The sequence below is a fragment of the Hippoglossus hippoglossus genome, chromosome 1, assembly GCF_009819705.1.
Source record: "Hippoglossus hippoglossus isolate fHipHip1 chromosome 1, fHipHip1.pri, whole genome shotgun sequence".
NCBI classification, from domain to species: Eukaryota; Metazoa; Chordata; class Actinopteri; order Pleuronectiformes; family Pleuronectidae; genus Hippoglossus; species Hippoglossus hippoglossus.
The window spans coordinates 1456982-1481853 of NC_047151.1; the positions used below are offsets into that span (position 1 = coordinate 1456982).

The following is a 24872-nucleotide window of genomic DNA, read 5'->3' on the forward strand; positions in this document are numbered from 1 at the left end:
TCTCCTCCATATTAAACATCATCACTTTCCCTCAACACACACATGCACCCCCAACACCTACCACACACACACAGAGCCAGTCAGACTAATATGTGTGACCTATGGCGCTAGCTAATGGCACTGGGGACAGTAATGGTTCAGATCAAAACAAATGAAGACAACTCTTCACTTAGTCACAGTCAAATTTAGCGAGGCAACAATAGCACACACACACACACACACAGAGAGAGAGAGAGAGAGTAGTGTGCCAATTAAAATGACAGCGTGCTTTTTCGTCTTAGTTCATGTATGTGTGTGCATCATTGGTCTGTGATAATGGATTGCTTAAGTGTGTATGTATGGGGGTGTGTTAAATAATTTGCATGGAGATGTTTAGAACCTTCAGGGCTTTTCTGATCAGAGCCACGCAAATTAAAAACTGACAGTGCAAGTCTTACCTAAGACAAATGTCTTCTCAACAACACTCTTAATCATAAAATGTGTGTGTGTGTGTGTGTGTGTGTGTGTGTGTGTGTGTGTGTGTGTGTGTGTGTGTGTGTGTGTGTGTGTGTGTGAGTTAGGTGGGACCATGTTGAGATAAAATACATCCTGTAGAAGAGGAAAAACTATACAGATTCACAGTATAAATTGTAGCTGTCCCCCTTTCAAATACTGTGCCAGTCAGAGATGCACTTCATAATGTACATACGCTGTCATATCTATTCACCCCCTTAACTTACTATTCTGTCTTTATATGATTATCATTAATGCTATTATCTGTATTAGTGTTTACCATAACAAGCAAGAGACATTCATAGAATAAAATAAAATGGTCTGTCACAATTTGGGTGCAAAGATCTGTGAAAGAGGAGCCAAGCAGCCCGGATGAATCAGGGTCAGATTTCCATTTAGGGGTTGATGTCAGTTTTTCTAGGTTTGCGTGGTCTGTACATTTTATTGATAATTGACTTATTGATCATGTATTGACATGATCGCTGTCTACTTGACTAATATAGTTTTCTTGGCTACAGTCAACGCTAATAACAAGTCAGTTCAGAGATGTATGAGGAGATCCTGCCTGAAAGACAGATGGAGGGGGAGGGGGGACGCTGAGGGTGAGGATGTCAGGATTTCGGTGTTGCTATCTGTGAAGCCCATATGTTACAATTTGAGAGTGCTAATGTAACTTCTGTTTAAGACATGATGTTGAATTTGCCTAATTGACTTGGAGAATGTATAAATGTACAAACACTTCTACAATATACTGTCCCTTTTCATTGCTTGTGTGCTGGAGATTGTGCTTTTTTACAGTCTGTGGTGCAGAGTGAAGTTAGAAACCTTTTGAGGGTCACAGGGGGCACTGGAGCCAATCCCATTTGGTGAAATGGAGGGTACACCCTGAGCAGGTTGCCAGTGAATGGCAGGTTTGACATATAGAGACAAATAACCATTCACACCTATGACAATTTAGAGTCTAAAACAAACCCAATCTCTATGTCTTTGGACTGTGGGAGGAAGCCAAACAAAACCCACATTAAAACAGCAAGAACGTGCTCCACACAGAAACACCTCAGTGAAACTAATATTGCCATTGCCATATCGTTTAAATCGAAGCTGCATGTTGGTGGCTAAATGCTACCGTCTATCATCCAAACTACACAAACATCCTCACTTCATTAGCATCACCAGATCAGCTCGCTGTTTCCATCTGCCAAAGGTTATCTCTTTGCCAGCCCCAGGACTCCGGGGTTTGACCCGCAGCGCTGCTCTTTCTCCCTCACCACACATACGCAACCTTGGAGTCATGTTTGAAAGCAACCTCTCCTTTGAACACCACGTTAACCAAATCACCAGAACTGCAGTTTTCCACCTAAAAAACAGAGCCCGTCTCAGCCCATCACTCTCCTTCTCTGCTGCTGAAACTTTGATCCGTGCATTCATCATCTCCAGAATCAACTATTGCAACAGCATTCTCTATGGCACATCATCCAAAGTACTAAATAAACTACAGTACATCCAAAACTCTGCTGCTCGCCTGCTCACCCAATCCCGCTCCCGTGATCACATCACCCCTGTCCAGAATCTTTTGTGAGCAGGTTTAGAGTTATTAGATGAGGAGCTTTTTATTTGCATCTGTTGTTTTCTTTGAGTAACATCATTAGCTCTAGGTTAGAGTCCTCTTTTGTTTATATTCATTTGTTTGTTTGAGCAACACTCTCAGGCCTTCGTTTCTGTTGTTTGCCCTATTTCATTACTTTGAAACCTCATTTTGAACTCTGTAAATAAACAGCTTTATTTTCAACTACCACTTCCAACTGGTATATGTACTTCCCTTTCCCCCCATGAGTTAGGGTCGTAACACAAATATAAAGAGTTTCATAAACAACTCACTTTAACTTGTGCTGCTGTCATTAATAACATCCTTACACCTAGTATCACCGTAATTATTTTCATTATTACAACCAGTCTGACAGACTTTAAAATCACACAACTGCTCCAGCCCCTCCTTCCCCCTTTGTCTCTTCTCGACCCTCTTTTCCACCCACTTTTCCTCTCTCCCCAAACTAGTTGAAGCAGGTGGTCTCTCACTGAGTCTGGTTGTTCTGGAGGTTTCTCGATAAGTGCTTAGGCCGATAAGGTCTCGCCTTAACTATGTGAAGTGCCCTGAGATAATGCATGTTGTGGATGCGCTAAAAAAACTATTGAATTGAATCCCATTAATCCTTGACAATTTGTTCCTCTAACTTCTACATACAGTATGTCTACAATTTCACAATTAAGTGCAACATGTCCCTTAAAGGGATAGTTCCCCCAAAAATGAAAACTCACTCATAATCTACTCACCACTATGCCGATGGAGGGGTGGGTGAAGTGTTTGAGTCCACAAAACACTTTTAGGGATAAACAGTGTTGCAGCCAAATCCAATCTGATTGAAGTAACTGGGGACTGATTCTTCAAATGTAAAAAAAACAAAAGAAAAATGAAATGCCTCCATACTGCTCGTGTGGTGTCATCCAAGTGTCCGTAAGCACTGACAATTTAAATACTTAGAATACTTTTTAGCATCACAAACAAATTCCATTCACCTTATTTGCGTTGGGGTGGCAGCAAAACTCTGATACCACAGTAAATTGCCAAATAAAATCAAAACCATCTCCACCACTGGATAAATTAATTGAGAATATGCTTTCCTTCTTTGGGTGAACAACATCAAGGTTTGAAAATGCTTTTCCTCGTATTATAGAACAGAAATCAAACAAATCAAAAGTAAGCCGTTAACTAAAACCAACAGGAGGACGTGAGAGTGTCCTGTCAGCTCTGGAGATTGTCGGAGAGAAATGAGTGTGAGACATATTGTTATCACCTCTCTTTTTGGCATCACACAGGGGACAGCAGCTGCTTGTGTATGTACATATATGTGTGTTAGAGTCAGTGTGTGCTGATGATTAATGTCAAATTAAGATAAAGGCTATATATGACTTTGCAGCAATTATCACATAGGACAGACATCTAGGTCGACATATAGAGTGACTGAGAGTCAATTATCACTTTGTGACAGCTTCATTTTCGCTGTTGATCTGATATAGCACCTGATATTTGACAGTATGGGATGAAGTGGGAAAAAGAGCTCCATGAAGAGATGAAGTAATGGGTAAAGTCCGTCTAAAGAATACTACTTTTACACATTACCACCACTGCCCTAGCTACCACTGTCTTAATTAAAAGCACTCTGTCTGGAGGGTTCTCATTATATTTTCATTTGTGTGAGGTGAACAGAAAAAGGTTTCAGAAAATTTTGAAGCACCATGTTCAAGTCGGTTACGGGAGTGTTTGGTGCAGCATGGACTACAGCATCCAACATGATACAGAGGTGATCTGAGACATATGTTTTATTTTCCACAGCTAATGAATTGATGCTCAGACCAAGGGTGAAAACTATATCAAGTGTGTGACCACGGTTATGAGTTGGAACAGACATATGCTGGACTAAATGATTTCTAAAACTTCACTTGCTAAACCATTAGTTGAATCAGAAATGATGATATGAATAGAACCACCAACAATAGCTTTGTCAAAGTTTTTCCAAATACAACTCGAGATCAACTAGGTCATAAGGCAGGGGACATGTGTGTCACAGATCTTAAACGTGGAGGCCTCAAAACTTGAGAACATATCAACAGTAATTGGGCAACAAATTAATCAGTTTTAAAATACAAAAGCCAAGCCAGCACATTAACTGCCGTGCCTAGATATTTATAGTTAAGGGGGCACAGCTTAAGCATTTAGCTGTGGTCACCAGGCAACAGCAATGTATCAGTTAAAAATAAATAAGTCCAACTTACCAAAGGAAAGTAATTCAAGATATAGGTCTTCGAAGCCAGAGACCTTACCTTTAGAAAAGCCAGTTTACCAGGTATGGCTTTGTCCACAGAGGGGTGGTTTGAGTAGAGCCCCTGCCATGTTGGTGTATGTTTCTATGAAGGGTCTCCTGTTAATTATTACAACAAGGACATTAACAATACTAACAAATAGTGAGTATGCCCAATAGGGGGGGCTAATGGATGCAGTATTCTGAGGTGCCACATGCGAGGAATACCTTTCTGGGGAGGGTTTGGGGTTGCTAAAACGGTCATGGTTTACAGTCCCTACAATTCATCAGCTGAGACCCCCTCCATCAAGAAAGTGTTTCTCTAAATGAGCCTCTCAGGCGGCTGCAAGGATTTATGTTTTGAGAGTGCATCAAACATGTCTGGACATATGAATGGTGTCCAAGCAAACCTAACAGAAGAGTATCCAGGCTCCTTTTATATTCATTAGTAACCACACATTTAACCTCGTTCAGCACTCACATTTACTAATTGCAGATAATGCAATTTAATCAAGGAGTTTCTGTTGTCATCAGAGAATCCTCCAAATGCAAAACTTCCCTGTCTCTTTGTGGCTTGGAAGAGGTTGTGTGCAACTTGCTTGCACTATGACCGACTCAATGGTGCATCCGCAGTACTGCATTCACGAGTTGTTGTAGTTGTATAAAATGTTCTTCTGCTCACAGAACTAGAGTAACTATGCATCATAAATGATGATATGAATAGAACCACCAACAATAGCACACTCACACTTATCACTCTTATCACTCTTACCCGGGCTATCTTGTATCATTAAACATTACACACTAGATGGGACTGTAGCAGTATACTGATAGCATCCACCAAAAGCCAACATGGCGAAGCCATTATAAAACATTTCCTAAGTGTTGCTTTGTGAAATGATTGAAAATACATATCTGCGATGAGAAGTTACTGAGACAAATCGTGGTAGAACTTAGTGGATATATCTTCCCTATAAACAAACAACATCACTCTTGGTTAGGGATCCACACAAATATCAAAACTATTCCCTGGAGAGTTCCAGTCTGTGGCACTTTTTATGAATCCACCACTGAGTACAATCTTATAGTAGGATTTTATAATTCTACTGAGGCCTGGACAGAGAAAGAAACAAGAAACTGTAAAAAAGACACACACACAAACACACACGTTTGTGCAGCTGCCCTTGTCAAGACATCGCATTGACTTCCGTTCATTGTAGCCTAAACTCAATTCACACCTCATCCCTAACCTTTAACAGGAGTCACAAATATTAGCACACATGCACACATTGTTAGCGTGTCAGCGGATGGATAGGTTTATTGATTTTTGCTTCTTGTTGTTTGGAAGACGTGGTTGTCATAGCAGCTCTCCAGATGATGTTGAGATAAGACTGCACACAGTAACAAAAGTCATCTAATCTGAAGGGGATGAAGAGCAGTTTTAAAGACTGACACTAAGTGGCAACACATTGAAAACAGTTTGCCCCAATGTTTCAGAGGGAGCAGCACGACTTGTATTTCAAGTGCATGGTTTTCCTTTTTGTCCCATCTTTTGATCATCAGTTTGACTCATTCAAATATTAGGTCTACGTAGTGGGATAGGCTTTAGCCCCCCGACCCTGCCCTACCCCACAACTCTGCAAAGGTAGAGGAGTGGATGAATCACAGATAGAGGTTCTATAGATACAGGATGGTGTCTAATGTATAAATTCTATAGCCCATTGAGGATAATTTGTGATTTTGAACCATATAAATAAAACTAAAGCAATAGATGGTAGTAAGATGAATGTACATAAACAAATAAAGGGGATATCTAAATAGTTGTCTGTATTTAGACAGGTATCAAAGTCATAACGTTGGTAGTGTTACGATACTATTGTGCAGGTCACAGTGGGAAAGGCTATGGTTGTCCATTATCTACAGCCTACGATTGGTAAGGGCACCAGTTCACACATTACAAATGTCAACTATCATGTTAGTGCAGCCCTCTATATCAACTTTTTGTAGGTAGGCAAGGTCAATATGGACATGGTAAACCTCAGTTAAAAAATGACATGCATGCACATTTGCCACATGTGCATATTAGCTCACAACCCAAAATAAAAAATAAAGAAAATGATATAAGTATGGAAGTAGGCAAGGTTAAGTAAGGAAAGGACAAATCCAGTTTTAATGATTAACAAACTACATTACAATTTGTCTGAAGTTGCTCGGTAGCAAAGCGGCTGCTTTTCAGTTTCAGTTTCTACTCAGGCTGTACATAACAAATAATGTTTCTTAACTTGAATCACAGTCGAGTAAGGGGTCTCTGACAGATCATTAAATTCTTTAATAAAATCTTTAGCCCTAGATTCTATAATAAATATGTTCAGCAACATTTTCATTGCGCACTGAGAGGCATTTTGGCTGCATTTACTGCCCAGACTACAATCAGTGCAATGCAATTAAGACTGAAGCATAAAAAGTTCCTCAAGGATGCAAACGTTTCAAGCAACTGAATATTTGCTTTTCATAATGTCAGGTGCAAAGGCTGTGGATATTATATTGTGTCCCAAAATAACAATCCAGTCATTATCTACTCATCTCTATGTCTGTCAGAGGGAAATAGCCAACACTATGGCCGACAGCTGAAGCAGGTGCAGTGCCACATATGGCTCCTAGATGCTAAAAATTGAGGTCAGTTCCAATTTTTGGAATGGATTATTTGACAATGCTTCACACTGTGTCTGCCCTGTAGTACTTTGGTTTGGCAGAAAAGTATCCTCAAAATATAACCTCTGCAGACACAAGGCTACATTTTATTTAATTATCATACTGCCTTAGCCCAAGCTGGGGCCCACTACCATCAATTAGTCGTATGGCATCCTTCGTGAAGCCATAACTTCATTATGTAGATGTCTTCAAATATGTTAAATATTAAACACATTAAATATACACTTAGTTTATTATTGAAATATTGCCAAGTCGGAGAGCCAGACTGCTGTGCATCTATGGATCCTGACACTTGATTATTCAAATTTGATGAGCCACTGGCACTGTCATTCATTTATGCTGAGCAGGATTTGTCCAGCCCATACGTAACCTTTACAATTTTACGTTTCTCTACTTCAGTCATTTCAAGAAAGTCACAATTCATCTTGAATGTAAGGTGTAACTTCTACTTTAATATGCAAAAGTAAGAAAAAATGTGTGTGTTTTTTATGTCACGATCAATTAATTGGAAGGCATTTACTGTAATTTAATTTAATGTATTTAATTGGACTAATTTCTGGAATTCAGAAAATTTGTGACAGTAGTTATTTTACTTCATTTGTGGTTTATTTAACTTACTACTATGAGTACTTAAACTATGTAACAGTATTGTCATTAACTTCATTAAAATAGTACAGAATCTTTTAATTACTATCTTTGTATAGCATTACTTTTAGTTTTTACTAAAACACTACTTTGAAAATATTGTATCAGTAGTTTATTTTTAGGATTGAATTTTTAAAGACATGACAAGGCAGAGTAATGTTACTAAGGATTGGAAACGAATATAATTCATAGTTTTATTTACATTGTAACTAAACATGTAACATCGAAGATGACACCTTACTTAACAAAAGTAATGAAAAGCTTTAAAGGGGTGATGCATACCCTGCACAAACATTGTCTTCTATATATATTACATTTGTATACTTTATTTAATTGTAAGAATATTTTTTAACTTTATCAACCAGTGGTTGATTGAAATAAACTTTAATTAACTTTCTAATTACAGTATATTATTTATTATTTTAAAAGTAACAGTTAGCATAGATTGTACTTTAGCTTTTTTCTTTGGGTTGATCACTTATTTGTGGTGCATCAGGAGCAGCCCAGTTGATGTCTCTTATATTCCTTGTGTAATATACGAGTGTGTACATAATTGTAATTGTGCCATATATAAATAGAGTTGTAAGCGAGTAAACTACAAAACACAGGAAATAAACAGTAACCATCAGTTTAAATCATTAAGCAGAGGTGTGTATTTCAGCCATTTTGCCGGTGATCTGCAGCTCTGCACTTGTTGCTTGAAAACTGTTGATTTCCAATAAATAGATATTGTCAAAAATGTCCTACAATTTTATTATATTATTATCATATTTATACGTTATTATTTGAAGATTAACTCTGCACTATGCAGCTGTATTAGGTAGGAGAGAAATACCTAAATAAAATGTCACCAAGAAACAGGAGTGAAGGTGAAAGAAATCTAAAAAATCTAAAAATAATCGATCAAATGTGTTTGCAGCAGGACAACAATGATGTACTACATCTCAAGAGTATGAGACAGGTGCTTTTACATTGATTAGAAGTAAGAACACACATTAAAAATGTCAATAGGTATGGCAGAAATGCTAAATGTTTTTTCCAAGTTTAAAGGAGCTTTCACCCAACCAGTCGCATTGCAGGCTCACATGAAATTTTCAAACTGCGTCTGAGGGGGATTTCTTGCATGTGTCAGGGTGTTGCAACATGAATCCCCACGTCTGTGTGGGAGACAGGCAGAGGATGAAAATCAATAACTACCCTAGAGGAGCTTCTAATGTTTGTGAGCTGGACATCAGTTTGGACATTGGGGATGCATGTTTGGGTGTTGAACCAGACTGACAAAGAGAGGGAGTGACATATGGAGCCTCGAAGTGTTCAATGTTAAACATATAAATAGGAAGTAATGAATGTTTGTTTTGTTCTTACTCTTAAGTCCTGGATTTGATTGTTTATGACTTGTTATGTTGGGTATTAATGCAGTGTGTGTGTGTGTGTGTGTGTGTGTGTGTGTGTGTGTGTGTGTGTGTGTGTGTGTGTGTGTGTCAGTCATGTACTTTCACTTATTCTTAAATTTTTCATAATTTAGCAGTGTGGGTCCCTATGCCAGTGACCTAACAATAAATAAGACATGGCTCCCAGGACCCTCTCTCCTTCATACACCTTTTCTTCTCTGCATATACAGTATGGTTTCAGTGCACCAGTACACACTATACAAACACACACACACACACACACACGTATATGTGTGTGTGTGTGTGTGTGTGTGTGTGTGGGTGTGGGTGTGTGCCAAAGATATAGGATGCCAAAGAAGACAAATAAAGTATATAATCATCAGAAAATAAGGAATGTAATTTGTGTATGTGTGTGTGTGCTTATAGAACACATAGAACAGACATAGTACATATATATATGCTGTACTTCTCAAATATATGTTCATCTTTGTAATGATGCAGCACTGTAATGCAATTGTGTCTGGGTTCATGGTGACGAAATCTGTTCTCGTCCTGTTGACATTCTCACTCCGCTGAGGAAGAGTTGCTCTGCTATTTTTTTCTCACAAATCTCACTAATGCTCGAGCATCATTGTCATCAAATGTGCACTTTCACCAATAATTCCAGACCCATTTTACTCACATCTTTTGCATAAATCTGAATGGATATATTGATGTATAGTCACTGTTCCTGTAGACACACCAGCCAGCAGCCTTTGTGACTGAAGCTCCTGTCATCTCTGTAATCGCATCCTTGCAACAATGAACACTCTCTCATAGTTGCTTTAATCTTCGCCCCTTGTCATCATGATTCAAAACCAGAATCCCTGTGGCTGTTCAGCGTTTTTTTTAATCATATCTCACCCCTCTGTGTGGGTTGGATTCCTGTTCAGAAATTTAAGACATGTCGATATAACGTCGAAATAACTCATCCCATCCATGTTTTGACGGACAACACAGGCAACAAAACAGCCAATCATAATGAGAATTTAAGATAAAATAGGATAAAACTTTATAGATCCAAACACCAGGAACATTCAGTTGTAACAGCAGCAGGCACGTCAGAATGAGGTAGACACAAGAATAAAGAAATAGAAAAAGCCAATAGAAAAAATAATAATAATAATAAATTGAAATTAAATCAAAAAGAAATGCTGATTAGTACATTATATACACATTTTCAATGTAGTGGTTTGTATAAAATGTTATTAGTAAAGTGCATTGACACAAGATGATTGTACAAGTAAAATCTGTTTTTTGGATAAGAAAAAAACGTTTGTTCATAAGGATAACATTGTACATAAACACATGTGCAAAAAAAGTTGTTTTCTGGTTATTTGATTTATATCGCGATATATATCGATATCGACTGATATGAAAAAAAATATTGTCATTAGATTTGTTTCCATAATGCCCAGCTCTTGTTTTTGGTCTTGACTCTGCAAAATAATCCATCAACCACCACCTTTTTCGGATGTTCACCAGTCATCTGTTTCCACTGTGAGCATATTGTCTGGTTTATGCATGGACGTGGTGCATTGTCACTTGGGTATATTGTAATTTCTTTTTCCCTTCTTTGGCATACTCAAAGGGTGACACTGGACATTCAATTTACAGCACAGTGGTATGTATCATTCATGTAATATCAGTTCTGTTATTCTTCTTTTTCTCCTAATAAAGTAAGCTAGAAAGGGAAATCATGGTGTCTGATATTACTGGTATACGTTTTTCATAGGGCAAAGCTAGAGTATGGCATTGTTGCCTTCTGCTGAAACATCTGAATCCCAGCATCTTGCAAATACAGGTTTCTGGTGTCAGGTGGAATTTGTATTTTGGAAATGCCAGTGTGCCACTATCAAAAATGAAAGAAAATTGAGATGTAGTGGCATCCATATTGCATAACATTGTTGAATGGTAATAGTTGACCACACAAACACAACACTGGGTGAAACCTTTGGGATATTCATAAAGAGACATATATAGACAGCTGTCTGCTGTTCTCTCCTGCAGTCTGTCTGTCCGTCTTTCTGTCTGTCTCCCTCTCTGGTGTCACAGCCTAATGACTCTAGGGTTCAAAGTCAAAATTCCCTCTACACCAGGAAATGAAGAGGATAGCACAGCTGCATTCATATTAATACATTTATCAGTATCTTCCTATCTCAGCAGCCATCTCTCATTCATTTAAACTGCGTCTTGTGCATCATGGATTTGTGCAGGATGTCAGCGTCCTTGATAGAAAGCTGCATTCAGTGATTCAAATCAGTTATTTACTTCTGTTAGAATTTATTTATTTTCTAATCACAAAAGGTTAAGGGTTTGTTAAGGGCAAAATAAAAAAGTAACACACACAGACACACAAACACACACACACAAACACACCTTTACTTCTGTCTCAGTGAGGATAGAGAAATTCAATTTACATTGAAAACTGTAACAAGGAGAAAGTTCTCACATTTTAGCAGGTGGAACCAGAGAGTACATGGCTGTTTATTACCAGAAATTCAATAAGTCAGTTTGTAGACTTATTGACAAATAATAAATATATCTACATTGGAGTGGAAATGTATTCCTGACCATGGAATATGCTGTCTGAATTTTTTTTAACCTAAGGTCCACTTACTAGACTTTATCTCTCAGGATGCCCAGCAGTCCAAAGCTGCTTTCAGACATGCACTGAACTCAGGAGATTCTCCGCACCTCCTTCAGATGAAGTGCATGTGTGATCCCAAATGTCAGAGTGACAGCCTCTGGAGATTCTGCTGACTTTCTCTGCCAGACCCCCTGGTATAAAGTCCGCAGAAAGTCCGAAGAGTCCGATGTGAGAACACAGCAGGAGACCCCCTGCTCGATTCCCTGCGAGCTAGTGGGGGAGGTTGATGACGACAGATGCAAAAAAGAAAAGAAAAAAGACAATGAAAAGGCAGTACCACGCACGTAGTAGATACCAACGAAGATGTCATGAGAGTTTATGGTGATAAGAGCTGCCATCTTGCCTGAATCCTGAATTTGTTGTTCTGGTAAACACGTCAGAGAAGAGAACTTGTGCATGTATGAAAGGCAAACTGATGAGAAACTCCACACTCAATTCTCTGAAAATCTTCTGAACGTGTCTGTTCTTCTTCTGAAAATGGCTTCACTGTTGAGGCACACAATAGCAAAGACCATTTTTCATCTACAGGCCTGAGGAGCTTTGTTGATGTTATGCAGCAGAAGGTAAAATGTTTTGTTTCATGTCTCATTGTTTCTTCATCTTCTACTAAACTTTCTGATACATATCAGTAATAAGTCTCTGTGGTGTAGGAAATACAAGAGACAACAAGAGAAACAAGTAATGATGCAGTATCACAATGAGTCAGAGATGGGCTACTAGCTCAAATACCATGCCTTGAAGGAGACCCATTATGCTTATTTATAGCTCTATGTTTTTATTCTGGGACTACATTAGAGCTGCTTTGCTTTATTCATCGTCCAAATTAAGACCTTATTTATCTCAAACTACCTGTTATTCAGCCCTTTAGTTGAGGCTGACCGTAGCAAGCAATATTGGTACAGGCCTTTTTAATCATACTGTCTTCTGATTGACTGAATTTCCAGAAGCCTACAAAGCAGTAGTACAAATATTTCTGAACACTACCTCATCCTTATATCAGTGAGAAGGTGCACTATTGGAAGAACGTTCCAGAGACCTGACTATCTCAAGCAGAAGCAGTTTATTGTTTGATGTGGAGTATAAGTTAACACTGTGTAACACCTATATTGAAAGCTGTGGCTTTCAGGACATATTTCACCCAAATGTCCTCACATGGCACAGATTCCTACTACCACTGTCCCACTCAGAGAGACTGACTGACCAATAGACACAGATACTGGCTGTTTCTTCTGGCTATCTACCTTGTCAGTACAGTCATAGCTATTCTCAAACCGTTACTATTGTTCATATCGGGACCTGAAGACCTAATAATAAAGGAAAATGAGGAAAATGATGTGACAACTAAAACTAAGTCACAAAAGAGAATTAATTGGCAAGGGAAACATCTCAAATGTATCTGTACATGGTCTACCTTGAATCTGATCCAGACAATGAGAGCAGGCAGAATGATTTGAATCAACTGAGGCCAACAGGATAGGGTCAGTGCTTCAAACTCATTCCCTATGTCACTGTTTCAGGCCTGTACCACCACTGATCAATCATCCACTAAGTGCCATATAGTTTAAGGTACATCACATGTTTATACTACTGTAAATATATATTATCTTTAATATTTTGTAATAACAGCAGCGACCACTGTAGCATTAGGAAATGTAAGAAAATTACGACCTTCAAGACATTTTTGTTGCTGTTGGACAACAATGATGACGACTACAACATTATAATTGCACCCCCTACTGTTTGATGTGGAAAGTGCAGACGGCAGTTAAATAAAGAGTCACTAGATGGCAATCAACTCAATCATACAGGCTTATGCTCCTTCACAGCCACTAGGTTCCTCCAACGAGGACCAAACTGGCGTTGCCATCCCTGTACACACCGCAGTCACAGTCCAAACGGTTCTCCTTTGAGGTTTCTTAATGTTGGAGCAAGCTCCCAAATGCTATCTTCAAGACCCTTGTTTTGAATCATCTCTTCCAAGAATAGCACCTCTCAAACAAACCTCTAAAACCTACATACCCATGTCTAAGTACCACTTGGTGTACTTCTTAACATCATCTCCTGCGCATTGTCTTATTGAACAGTTTAACATTTAGTACCTCAAGCTCTCCTACTGCACTGAAACTTTAGTCTTATTTCTCAGCCCGGAGTCATTCTGGATCGAAGTGACAGCCAGATCAAGACATGTAAAGGTAACTATAAAGGTTTGGGAAAGATGCTAATTTAGTCTTAATGTGAAAGGTTATACCTGAAAAGATCGCTGAAAAATTGTATCATATTTCTTTCACATTTTGTCTTTTGGACTAAAATTGTATCATCTTTGGTCATTGAGCTTTGTGGTAAATGTCGAGTTAACTGAATATTTTACATTACATTTCATTTAGCTGACACTTTTATCCAAAACGACTTACAATAAGTGAATATGTGGATTACCTTCAGTAACACAAAAGTTGAGCTGTCTCTCCAGTTACTGTATGTCCATTGGGTTCTAATGTCAATCTGCAAACTCCTCTATGAAGGAAGACAGCATTTATCATGCTTTAACTGCATCAGAATGTGACCGCTGAATCGTTAAGGCACCAACCATGTGGCCATCCAGCCCCTCAATCAGGAAGTCCCAGGTTTGACTCCTGGCCGACTGCATTTCATTCCCCTCCTCTCTCCCTTCCTCTGCTTTCTCTGTCCACAGTCATCACCATCCAATAAAGTATGTAAAAATATACTTTCAAAATTGCTGCTGTGGACAGGATGCTAACATGGACCAAAGAGAAGGTGAATCAATTGGGGATCGCTCATTGACAGCTTGTATGCTTGTTAGCTTCATCAGTAAACCCTCTGTCTCCCACTCCATCTTCATGGTGTCTTTAATGACAACCTGAGTTGCTTCCTATTTAATTCAGTGAATGATCCTATTGGTTCTCATGCCTTTGCATTGATCTATCAAGTTGTTCTCCTAAAGCTCTTTTGTTGGCGCAATGGGTCGTTCAGCTCAGTATCCTGAATGACGAGACGTCTTATTTTAGTGATGAATTCTAACAACACAATTACCTTGAAGTTCTTTATTTTTTTATGGAGAAAGGTGAGCCTCTGCAACTGTTTGCTTGCATTTGCAATTTATTTGTTGATATTATAGATTTGTTGTTATTCCATTATCATAATTTTCACTGGAGCAAAGCAAGAACCTATTTTAAAGTTTTTAATATACAACAGCTCAGAATTAAATAAGAATACGTAAAACTCATTACGTATACTAATTACTGGCAGTAGACAGTAAATTTTAATGATAGGAAAAAGCTTAAATATGTACTTGGGAAAATGTCCACAACGTTTCCTTTTGGAGATTCTTTTATTGACCAGAACATCTTTGATGAAGAGGAAATCCCCAAGAAACAAACAAAGCATAGACCTTCTTTAAAGCTAATCGCAGAATTTCATAATGTGGGATGTGAACCTTGAGAACATCTCCTGCCTGATCAGACTGCTGAGGTTGTTTTTTAGTCAATGTTCAGGCTGGCATCACCGGTATAATCCTCCCCAAGGCCAAAGTACAAATAAATCAGATATCACTTCAGTTTCTTCACCCAATCTTATTGTTTTTCTGCTACAGTGCTGCATTGAAGTCATACATGTGTAAAAGATGACTATTGACTAATTTCCTGCAAGATGAGTGATCTAGGATTTGTAGCATATTTGCAGTCAAGAAAAATCATCAGCTACATAATACAAACGCATAAAATAATCTAACTTAACTTGTTTATTTACTTATTAATTAACGTTGAAATGAACGCAGTCACATTATAATGTGCCAATAAACCCTTCCAACAAGAATGTTATACTGTTCCATTTTTGTTGAAAAAAGTGTTGAATCAAATTTATTATCATTTCAGAGGCTTATTATCTCCACCCCATCATTATCAATAAAGGTGGACTAAATAACATGAACTGTAAAGTGCAGTTTACTATCCTTACAAACCACAATAGTTGTATCTGCACCTTATTAACCGAGTTTCAACAAAAACGGAACATAACTTTGATGAACACAGGATTAATTGCAGGTCTGTTGTATTTCAATGCATTGCTTTAAGCTGGGTGGACCTCATAAACACAGCAACAGACTGTGCCTCAGTCTACTATTATTCTTCCTTTGTTACTGTTCCAGGGGAGAAAATAAATTATCTCATTAAAAACAGGTATACATAAGGATTAAAGACCCCAGACAGTCAGAAATTAATTAAAAACAGAATAGAAAAAGGAACAAAATTGAACTGAAAGACAAACAAAGACAGAAAATATGGTGAAAATTACAAAATAAAACTCATCAAATGACAAAAAATGTTGAGTGAAAGAAAACAGAGCCAACACACTAGTATGTCATCATGTTAACCATAATTCATGAACTCAATTTGATTTGAACATACTAATTAACTTGAAACTACCACTAAGCTTGATGTATCAATTATTACACTCAAATTAAGATATTAATAATTACCTGTATCTTAATTAGATGTCAAAACGTATTGATACATTGCGTCAATGCTAACAACTGTAAAAATAATCTTTTAATTGTTTGAGGGTTTAATAATTGCACATTGAGGTTGAATTTATATGTACTACAATATCAACATTGTACGAGGTAGAATGCATGTAACAGCGTGTTCAATTTAGCAATATATGTATAATCCAAACTGAACTGATATCAGGGTTGTGATCTCAAAATGCAAGAATCTAAACCAGAGAGGCAATGCAATCAAAGGAAAGATGAAATAAAACTTCAATATTTTTCACCTGTATATCTTTAAGAGTCAATTACACCTGCAGAGATATTGTTTATATTTTTTTGTCCTTACTTCATGTTGTACTGTATATAGCATGAAACATTTATCCCTACAGGGATGGTGAGCCTCCCACTCTGAATCCTGGTGTTTACCCAGGTATGATTCTCTTGGTTAGAGGCTGAGCAGGATTAACGCTTCTCTGAAAGAAAACGTCTGTTTCTTGGAATTTGTGTTTACATAGACATGAACTCTAAATATTGCAGATTATATTTATTTTAGATTTTTAAACAGTTCAGGGACACAGTAGGATTTCGTGTAAAATTAATACTGAAGACTGGATGCCACCTTATAGAAGCATACATGTGTGACAACAGTATTCGGCTGTGTTATTGGCACTGTTCAACCACCTTGAGCCTGCAACTGCAAGTTCATTCAAGTTTACTTGAAGAAGTAATTGTCTTCTCACAGCTGCACACTGCACATCCCTGAAGCCGTCAGCTCGGCTTCACTCATGTTTTCAGTACTTCCAGCCATCTATTGTGCCGATTTGCCCATGAGCAACAAACTGAGCCCTCATCAACTAGTAAAATATATTGAAATCAAATAAATACATCTATGAGCCCGAAAAAAGTGTTCATCCAAAGAACCCCGTCAACACTGAGAACAATTAACTTAACTTTCAGAAATCAGTTTTCAGGGCTTAAAAAAATGTATTGAACAGATAAATATGTCATTAAATTGTAAGCAGCTGTTTTACAAAAAATATTCAGTATATAATGTTTATAGTCTATAGTCTACTATGCTTTTATGTGTGTATCATGTATGTGTGTGCACTGGTGTGTCACATGTTGCAAAGGGCTTTATGATGCTCACTATGCATTTGCAGCGTTCCTGGTTCAAGTGCAGCCAGGGACCTTTGACTCATGTCTCAAACCCCACCACCACCCCCTCTTGTCCTCTTCCCTGTCACAGTATAATTAAGGCAGAAATGCCCCACAGCCCCTTGAAAAAAGTTAAATAAAAGTGTCAGTCACACACTACCCCCAGCAAAATCACACCATCTCATGGTTCCAGTTAATTAGCACACGTGTTGCTTTAGTTAATGCGTACTTATTTTCAGGCTGCAGTGAGTGATGAAAGAGAGGTGACAAAAAGGGCCTTAGGGTCTGGTGACTGGTTCTGCTTCATGCATTTGTGGAAAACACACTAACGAACCCAAAGAGATGCTTGAAAGAGCCACAGGAGGAGTGTCACACATGTGTCTGAGGTGTGAATAAGTGTCCTGACTGACATATTTACCAGTGAATATAATATAATAAACTGCTGACTAGCAAATAACATCTGTACGTTAAATCCAACTTTTTCTTTTTCAAATCAAGTTTCTAATTAAGACCACATTTAACTGTTCAATTACACTAACTACACTTTGTTAAATTTAATTGAAATGATATCAATTCAGTGAATTTCAGCAACTCATTTGATATAACTTTCCTCCCTCTAAGTGCTGTAAGTGAAGGGAAGTTTGTCCGGAGTTTGGCACAGTGCGCATGTCCACCCCCCCCACCCCCAGCAGCCACCTGCCCTGCTGGACCAAGCTGGAGCACACAGAACCACATCAGCTGCTCCGGAGCTGACCTCACAGCCTCTCACTTACTGTCTGGAGTTTTCAATGAAACGCAGCCAGTTCACTCCCACGTGCATCTACTACAAGTACAAGCTTCCACATCCACACTCAGTGATCAACTTGCTCCGAGCGCAGGCGCACAGTCAAACAAAGCGGCAGCTGAGGCCGTCACAGTTCTTACCTGGAGCCGCGCAGCGCCCGGTGCTCGTCTGCCTCCGCCGTGTCTGATGCAACAGGAGACCAGATGCTCTTCTGGGCCCCGTGACTCTGCTCTGTTCTCCTCCTCCTCCTCCTCCTCCTCCAGCAGGTGTGTGTCTGTGTGTGTATCTGTGTGTGTGTGTGGGAGAGGAGAGGAGAGCGGTGGAGGCAGAGGGTGTGTGAGTGAGTGAGTGTTACCGGGGGGAGCGCGAGGCTGTCGGTAACTGGATGGAGTCTGGAGGATAACGGAGAGGGAGGGTATTATGAAGGCTGCTCTCTCTCTCTCTTTAACCCTTGTTGAACCAAACATGTGACACAGCTGACCACAACACACTGAACACACTGGCACAGGCTCCCTCAATAACAGTATGTATGCCTACAATATTATATTTATGATAATGTCATCTATTCATATATTATTAGTTAGTTTTCTTTTCTTTTTTCTTCTGTTGATTAGTTGGTCATCTAATTGAATGTGTGTCAGTGTGTGTGTGTGTGTGTGTGTGTGTGTGTGTGTGTGTGTGTGTGTGTGTGTTTCTTTATTGATAATTAAAATGATTTGATTAATAAAACATAGCTGTCATAATTGTATGTAACATATAAAAAATTTAGGCATTTCTGCAAATTCTAATTACAATTATAAATTTTTAATCTGATTGCCCCTTAATATTCTGCCAACACATTTTCTCACATATATAAATGTAATTAAAATGTAATTATTATATCTTTCAGAACAGATCATTCACGCTTCAGTTTTTTCTTTTTACTCCATTGAAAGTCAGTGTTGAAAACAATAAAAGGATCTTAAGACTTTTCCAACGTGCGTGGTTCTCACTGAAGGATGAAGGCGGTCCCACCACTGCGCATGTATTTCACAGCCAGTTGTTTGAGTTCTGATTCAGTGAGTGAGGCAGCAGGCTCCATCGCCATCAAGAGCTGTCAGTGAAGTGAGCTTTCAGAGGGACATTAAAAAACTTGAATAGTGACAAATACTTTATTCATGTTTTGCCCGACATTTAAATGTTTACACAAGTAGTAAAAATGTTTAACAGTTGTGGTGAAAACCCACAGGGAAAATGTTTTGATTTGATGCCAAAACAAGTGATGAAGTGTACCACATCAGGGCCTTCTAATGAGTACACTTTATTCAATTCTCCGAGTCGGACTCATCTTGCCTCTAACTGGGCTCATGTGAAGCTCTGGGGACATTGTGTACCCTGGCATTGAGCTCAGTAAAATGGTTTTATTGTTTGTTTACAGGGTTTAGAGGCTGAAGTAATCAGCTAATTTGGAGATGTTTGGTGAACATTATGACATCAGTCTCATAACAGCAGCAGAACGATGCTGATTATAGATGGCGTTCGAGTCAATTAAGGGAAAACATGCACAGGAAACTCCAAAAACAAAAAAACAAACAAAAAAGGCAAAACGCATTTAAGAGGGCAGAACATTTTTTGAAATTAACAAGGACAAAAAGTGAATGCAAAAAAAGTTGATCTGCAAAAGCAATTACATCTCTTGAATAAGGGACTGGTTATGAAGCATTTGTTTGCAGATTTTGCGTTGCACATACACACTTCTACAGGCTCAAATCCTCTTGTCCTCTTTTACATAACCTCCAACTGTTTCTGAAGGATCCCTCGTCCACAAAACACATTCATAACATATATTATTTCCTGTTTTTATGAAAAAATGTGTTCACAAAAAAATGTATTGATACAAACGACACAACTAAAATACACAAAGACAGTATGACAGAGTTTCATTTTGATCATATCTTAAATGTTTTATACTCTGTTCAGCTTTTTAAAAAAAATACAGTTGTGCTGCTGCCTGTGGTCCTTATTTATTCAAATAGAAGCTATATATCTGATGTGAGTAATATCTAATAGCGTTCACTGTTTCATAAATGAGCCCACAAGTGACATCTCAAAATATTGCATTGTGTAGCCTTACAGGTTTGGACTTGAATGCAGTCATGATGTGATATGATGTGATATTATAAATCCCAGACTTATATCACTTCAAACATCTTAATGTGTCCCCTGCCTAAAATGTAACTGTTGTAAAAGAAAGTAATTTGGTAAAATAAATATACTTTGTATAGAAACGTGATGCATTCATACAGTACTTCTTTCATTTCTTTTCTCTGCACTGTATTGCACATTGTGGGGAATGTTGTGTTTCTCTTAAATATTGTAAATCTTACAATGTGAAATAACTTGAGATAATATTTATTGTGATATAGAGTTATACAAATAATTTTGAATTGAAGTAAAACATTTTAATCAATAAAAGATACATGTGTTTATGTTCTCTTTTAAAAGGTTGAGACATTACAAATTGTGACTTCATGTAACCCTCATTAATGGAGTCCCTCTGATCCATACAGTGTAAATTGGAAAGAAAATGTGCACATAATTTATGTGTTAAATATGTTAAAGATATTTGCATCTAGTTAATTAATAAATCCCACTTTGTTTAGGGGATCCAGACACATCTCATTATCATAAAAGAAAAGGGAGAGGATACGGTAAGTGCGACATTAACTGGAAACTAAAATGTAGCCATAAAATGAAGTATTGGGAGGTGAACCTGGTTTAATTAATTCTAATGACACCAAGTCAGAAGCAATTAGTTCATTGTGATTCAGAATGATGCGCTTATCGTTCATGGGAGTGTAAATTAAATAGAGGAAGCGATGGATTGATAAAACATGGAGCCTGAAATTAATCATCTGTTGTTTCTACAACTAGGGTCAGGGCCAAATACTGGCAAGGCGTGAAAATGTGTGCGATGATTTATTGTAATAAAATACATATTTCTCACTTAAATGAATTCATTGCAAATATATGTTTATAATGTTTTAACACTGATTTACTGTATGATATGTGTAATTGAATGATTTTATGATTTATGTATACATACTGCATAATAACAACAAATATTTTTTATGAATTGATGATTTATTACTAAAGAGAAAATATTCACCGGGAAGTTTTATTAAATAATACGAAGCACATAGTGCCACACTAGTTTAACATTTCCACATGCACTCCCCCATCTCCTTTGTCTTCTCGTACTCTTAAATGAAAAACACACTGAATATTATCTTCTCACTGGATGATCATGAAGGAGCATTTATTTACAATACTATGAAACATGCTAAAAAACACATCTATGTAAATGTATTAATAATCCATCTATAATCATTTTGACAATAACATGATGTATACATGTTATACAATATGTAAGATTATCTTTTGTCTAAATTATATATAATGTATAGTATTATAGTAGTTTAAATTTTTTATTACCAGCCAAGGGGACAGAATGAAAATATGTGTTAGCTATAAATGATGTTGGGCTGTATCCTGCCTTTTCAGAAATACGGTATTTTAATTTAATTTATAAATCTTCTTTTATATAACCATAATAGTTTAATGCTGGCCACTAAAGTAGATATGTTTTTTTATTAAAATCAGCAAAAGTTGTGTATATTATAAAGTTTATGTGAGAGCGTCTTTCACTGTTCTCTGCCGCTTCTGCAATAATAAAAATACATCAGTAATAATATATAAATAATGATAAAGAATAAGACATTGGCTGCATTTAAAGTAAATGAATATGAACACTAGTTCACTTTTCTTCAGTAATTTTACTTTATGAGATAGTTAGTAATTGGAATCCTCACAATATTAAATTCGGGAGATTTAATATAACTTGATTAAGAATGGAAAGTTATTGATCATTGAAAAGAAACAACAACTCTCCTTTATGTCTCCCTGGTTCATCTTCATAAGCTGTTCTTCTGGAAGACAATAGAGGTAAAACACTCCCTGCCTTCAGCGCTTTGATCATATGTTACACCCGAGATTCCACCTGATATTGTTTGACAGACATAAAGACGTCACGCAGGCAGGAAAAAGCATGTATCGAGACAGTGAGCTGGTGAGCCTTGCCAGTGCAGAGGGACTGGGGGAGATATCTAATATTGTGTGGGGAGCACTGGGACGGTGAATGGGTGCTGAGGAGGAGAAACTGCTAAGACTGGGTTTGATTTAGACACAAAGTAATGGGATGCACACACATACACATTTGACTGCATGCACAACTTCGAAATTTGGATGAGAAAGTGTTTGCATACTCATGTAGACACACACATATTATTGTGTGTTAATGAAAAACTGTAACTCATAAGTACACGCACACACACACAAGCATGGATACACATACTAGGTTTCATGCACTAAAAAAGATATTTTGTGCAAGTGACACGCACATTATAGATGCACACATACAGTATGTGCACACACACCGCACACACACACACACACACACACACACACACACACACACACACACACACAGGCCTTATGCACAGCAAGTGCTGCTTTTCTGTAATCAGCAGTAAGTGTTCCATGGTGAGTCATTGACCATCTCTCCATCCATTTAGCTACGAGCCTCCGCAGACTGCAGTTGCCTGCTGTGTTTATTAAAAATATAACAGGCCTATTATACTCAATAGGTTATTGTTCACACTGTCGACTGAAGCGAAGCCAAATACCACTGAGCCGACAAAAATAAAGCAATTCATTTCCAAAATGAACAAACTGCTTTACTGCTTTGTGGCACTGGTGTCAGATAAAAATCTGTTGCCGTCCAGTCACTGTGTTCCATCTTCGATGTAAGAGAAAGTTCCTCAACGACCACAGACATTCAATACGGTTTTATTATTATTATTATGCACATAATATTGGACCAATTGGATTTACCATGGTGGGTGGTTTAGTTCAACACTGTAAAACCTGTCAGGGCACGGTGGAGGGGTTTCAGGGGAGAGTATGTGTGAAGTGTGATGGACTGCATCAGGGTTTCACTCTCACAAGGCACACAGTCCATTTTTCCATCCAGAATCAAACCCTGCTCCCATTGGCTAACCTCAACCAATGTCTGTAACAATGTTAAGCAGTCACTTCTAAATGATGTGGGTAATGTTTATGACAGGGGCTATATTTATCACTTCCTCTGAGAGACAAATGTACGGTATCGTTTAGGTGTCACCGGTAGAACCATTTCAGAGTTCACTGTATATTTATGATCACACTGATTTGTGGTTGGAAAGCTACAATTATAATAATCAGAATCTTATATAATAAATAATAAACCAGCAACTCTCAAACCTTTTTAGAAGTATTGCCTTACAGCAGTCTCACAGTGATAATAGATACTATTTAATTAATACTTCTAGCATTTTAAAAACATACCCCGATGACATTTAGTGCTTGCTTGGAGCTGTAGGGCTTCTCTATAATTTTGTAAGGTCTTGACCCTACTATGTTAATTACCTTGAGCTAATGTATGTTATGATTCAGTAAAATACAAATAACATTGAATTGAATTTAGTGAATTTAGTGAATATTGTTATAATTTTTTCAGCTCAAAAATGACAATGTTTTCTAAAACATTGTCATGTTTCAGAAAAGTGAACATCTGTAAGACTTGTACTGACCCTGGTGGGAGTACAGTTCAGACAAAGTTTTAAGTTTTGCTTAATCTTTCTATCTTAATCTTTTCAGTTCATTTTGACTAAAGCAGTTCCATGGTTGTACAGTGGTATTGTGAAGTACTTTCTTTCAAAGATTATATGCTGTAATTCCAGTGTGTCTATGTTTTCTAATAAAAAATATGCATAACATCTTAAAATGTGAATTTAATTCTTATTTATCTGAATTAATTTTAGTTCATTGCATCTGGTTTGTTATGTTTTTTTTGAATAAATTATGAAACCTATGCTTCTCATCAAACTGAAAAATCTACGATGAGTGGAAGTTTAATATATGCTACTAGAACCTCTAAATATCTTTTAAACTCATCTTATTTAATATACACATTCAAGACTCAAAATCAATTAAATCCATAAGAGATCAGTTAGGCCGTTAATCTGGGTTCACCTGATAGACACACACATAGACAGACAACTCTGAATCCCCCAGTGAGTTTTCTATGAAATATACATCACTTGAATGACGGAATGCTCTTCATGATTTCTGTCACAGAGACATAATCATTATGTCTTTTCCTCATTCTGTCTGTCTTTATTCAGTTCATCTCTCTCGCACACATACACACACAAACACCCTCTCACACACACACATTTCCGCCTGCTGTGCTTATTAAATAGTCGGGTTTGTTAAGTAGTTCAGGACCCAGTGGCCTATCTGCTGATGAAAAGAAAACAGCAGCCGCACACACACACACCGTCTAAGATGCTGTCTATGCTAAGTATTGAGGGACCGTGTTAGGCTCTCAGCTCATAAAGTGAAAATGTAACAAGGCAGACAACAGTCTATGTAATAACTGAGACGATCGCCCCTGCTCACAGAATTGCACATAAGAGGGTTTGAGTGTGTGTCTGTGTGCGCGCGCGCTTGTGTGCATGTGTTGGAAAGTGAGGGAATCAAACAGAGAAAATAAAAATAGGTTTTA

The 24872-nt window shown here is 37.7% G+C and overlaps 1 long non-coding RNA gene across 1 annotated transcript; it reads left to right on the plus strand.

The window, feature by feature from the left end:
• Positions 1-5728: 5728 nt before the first annotated feature.
• LOC117777026 lies at positions 5729-23427 on the plus strand. The gene is made up of 3 exons (XR_004616544.1): positions 5729-5872; positions 19939-19945; positions 23417-23427. It is a non-coding gene; the product is annotated as an uncharacterized LOC117777026 (long non-coding RNA).
• The last annotated feature ends 1445 nt before the right edge of the window (positions 23428-24872 follow it).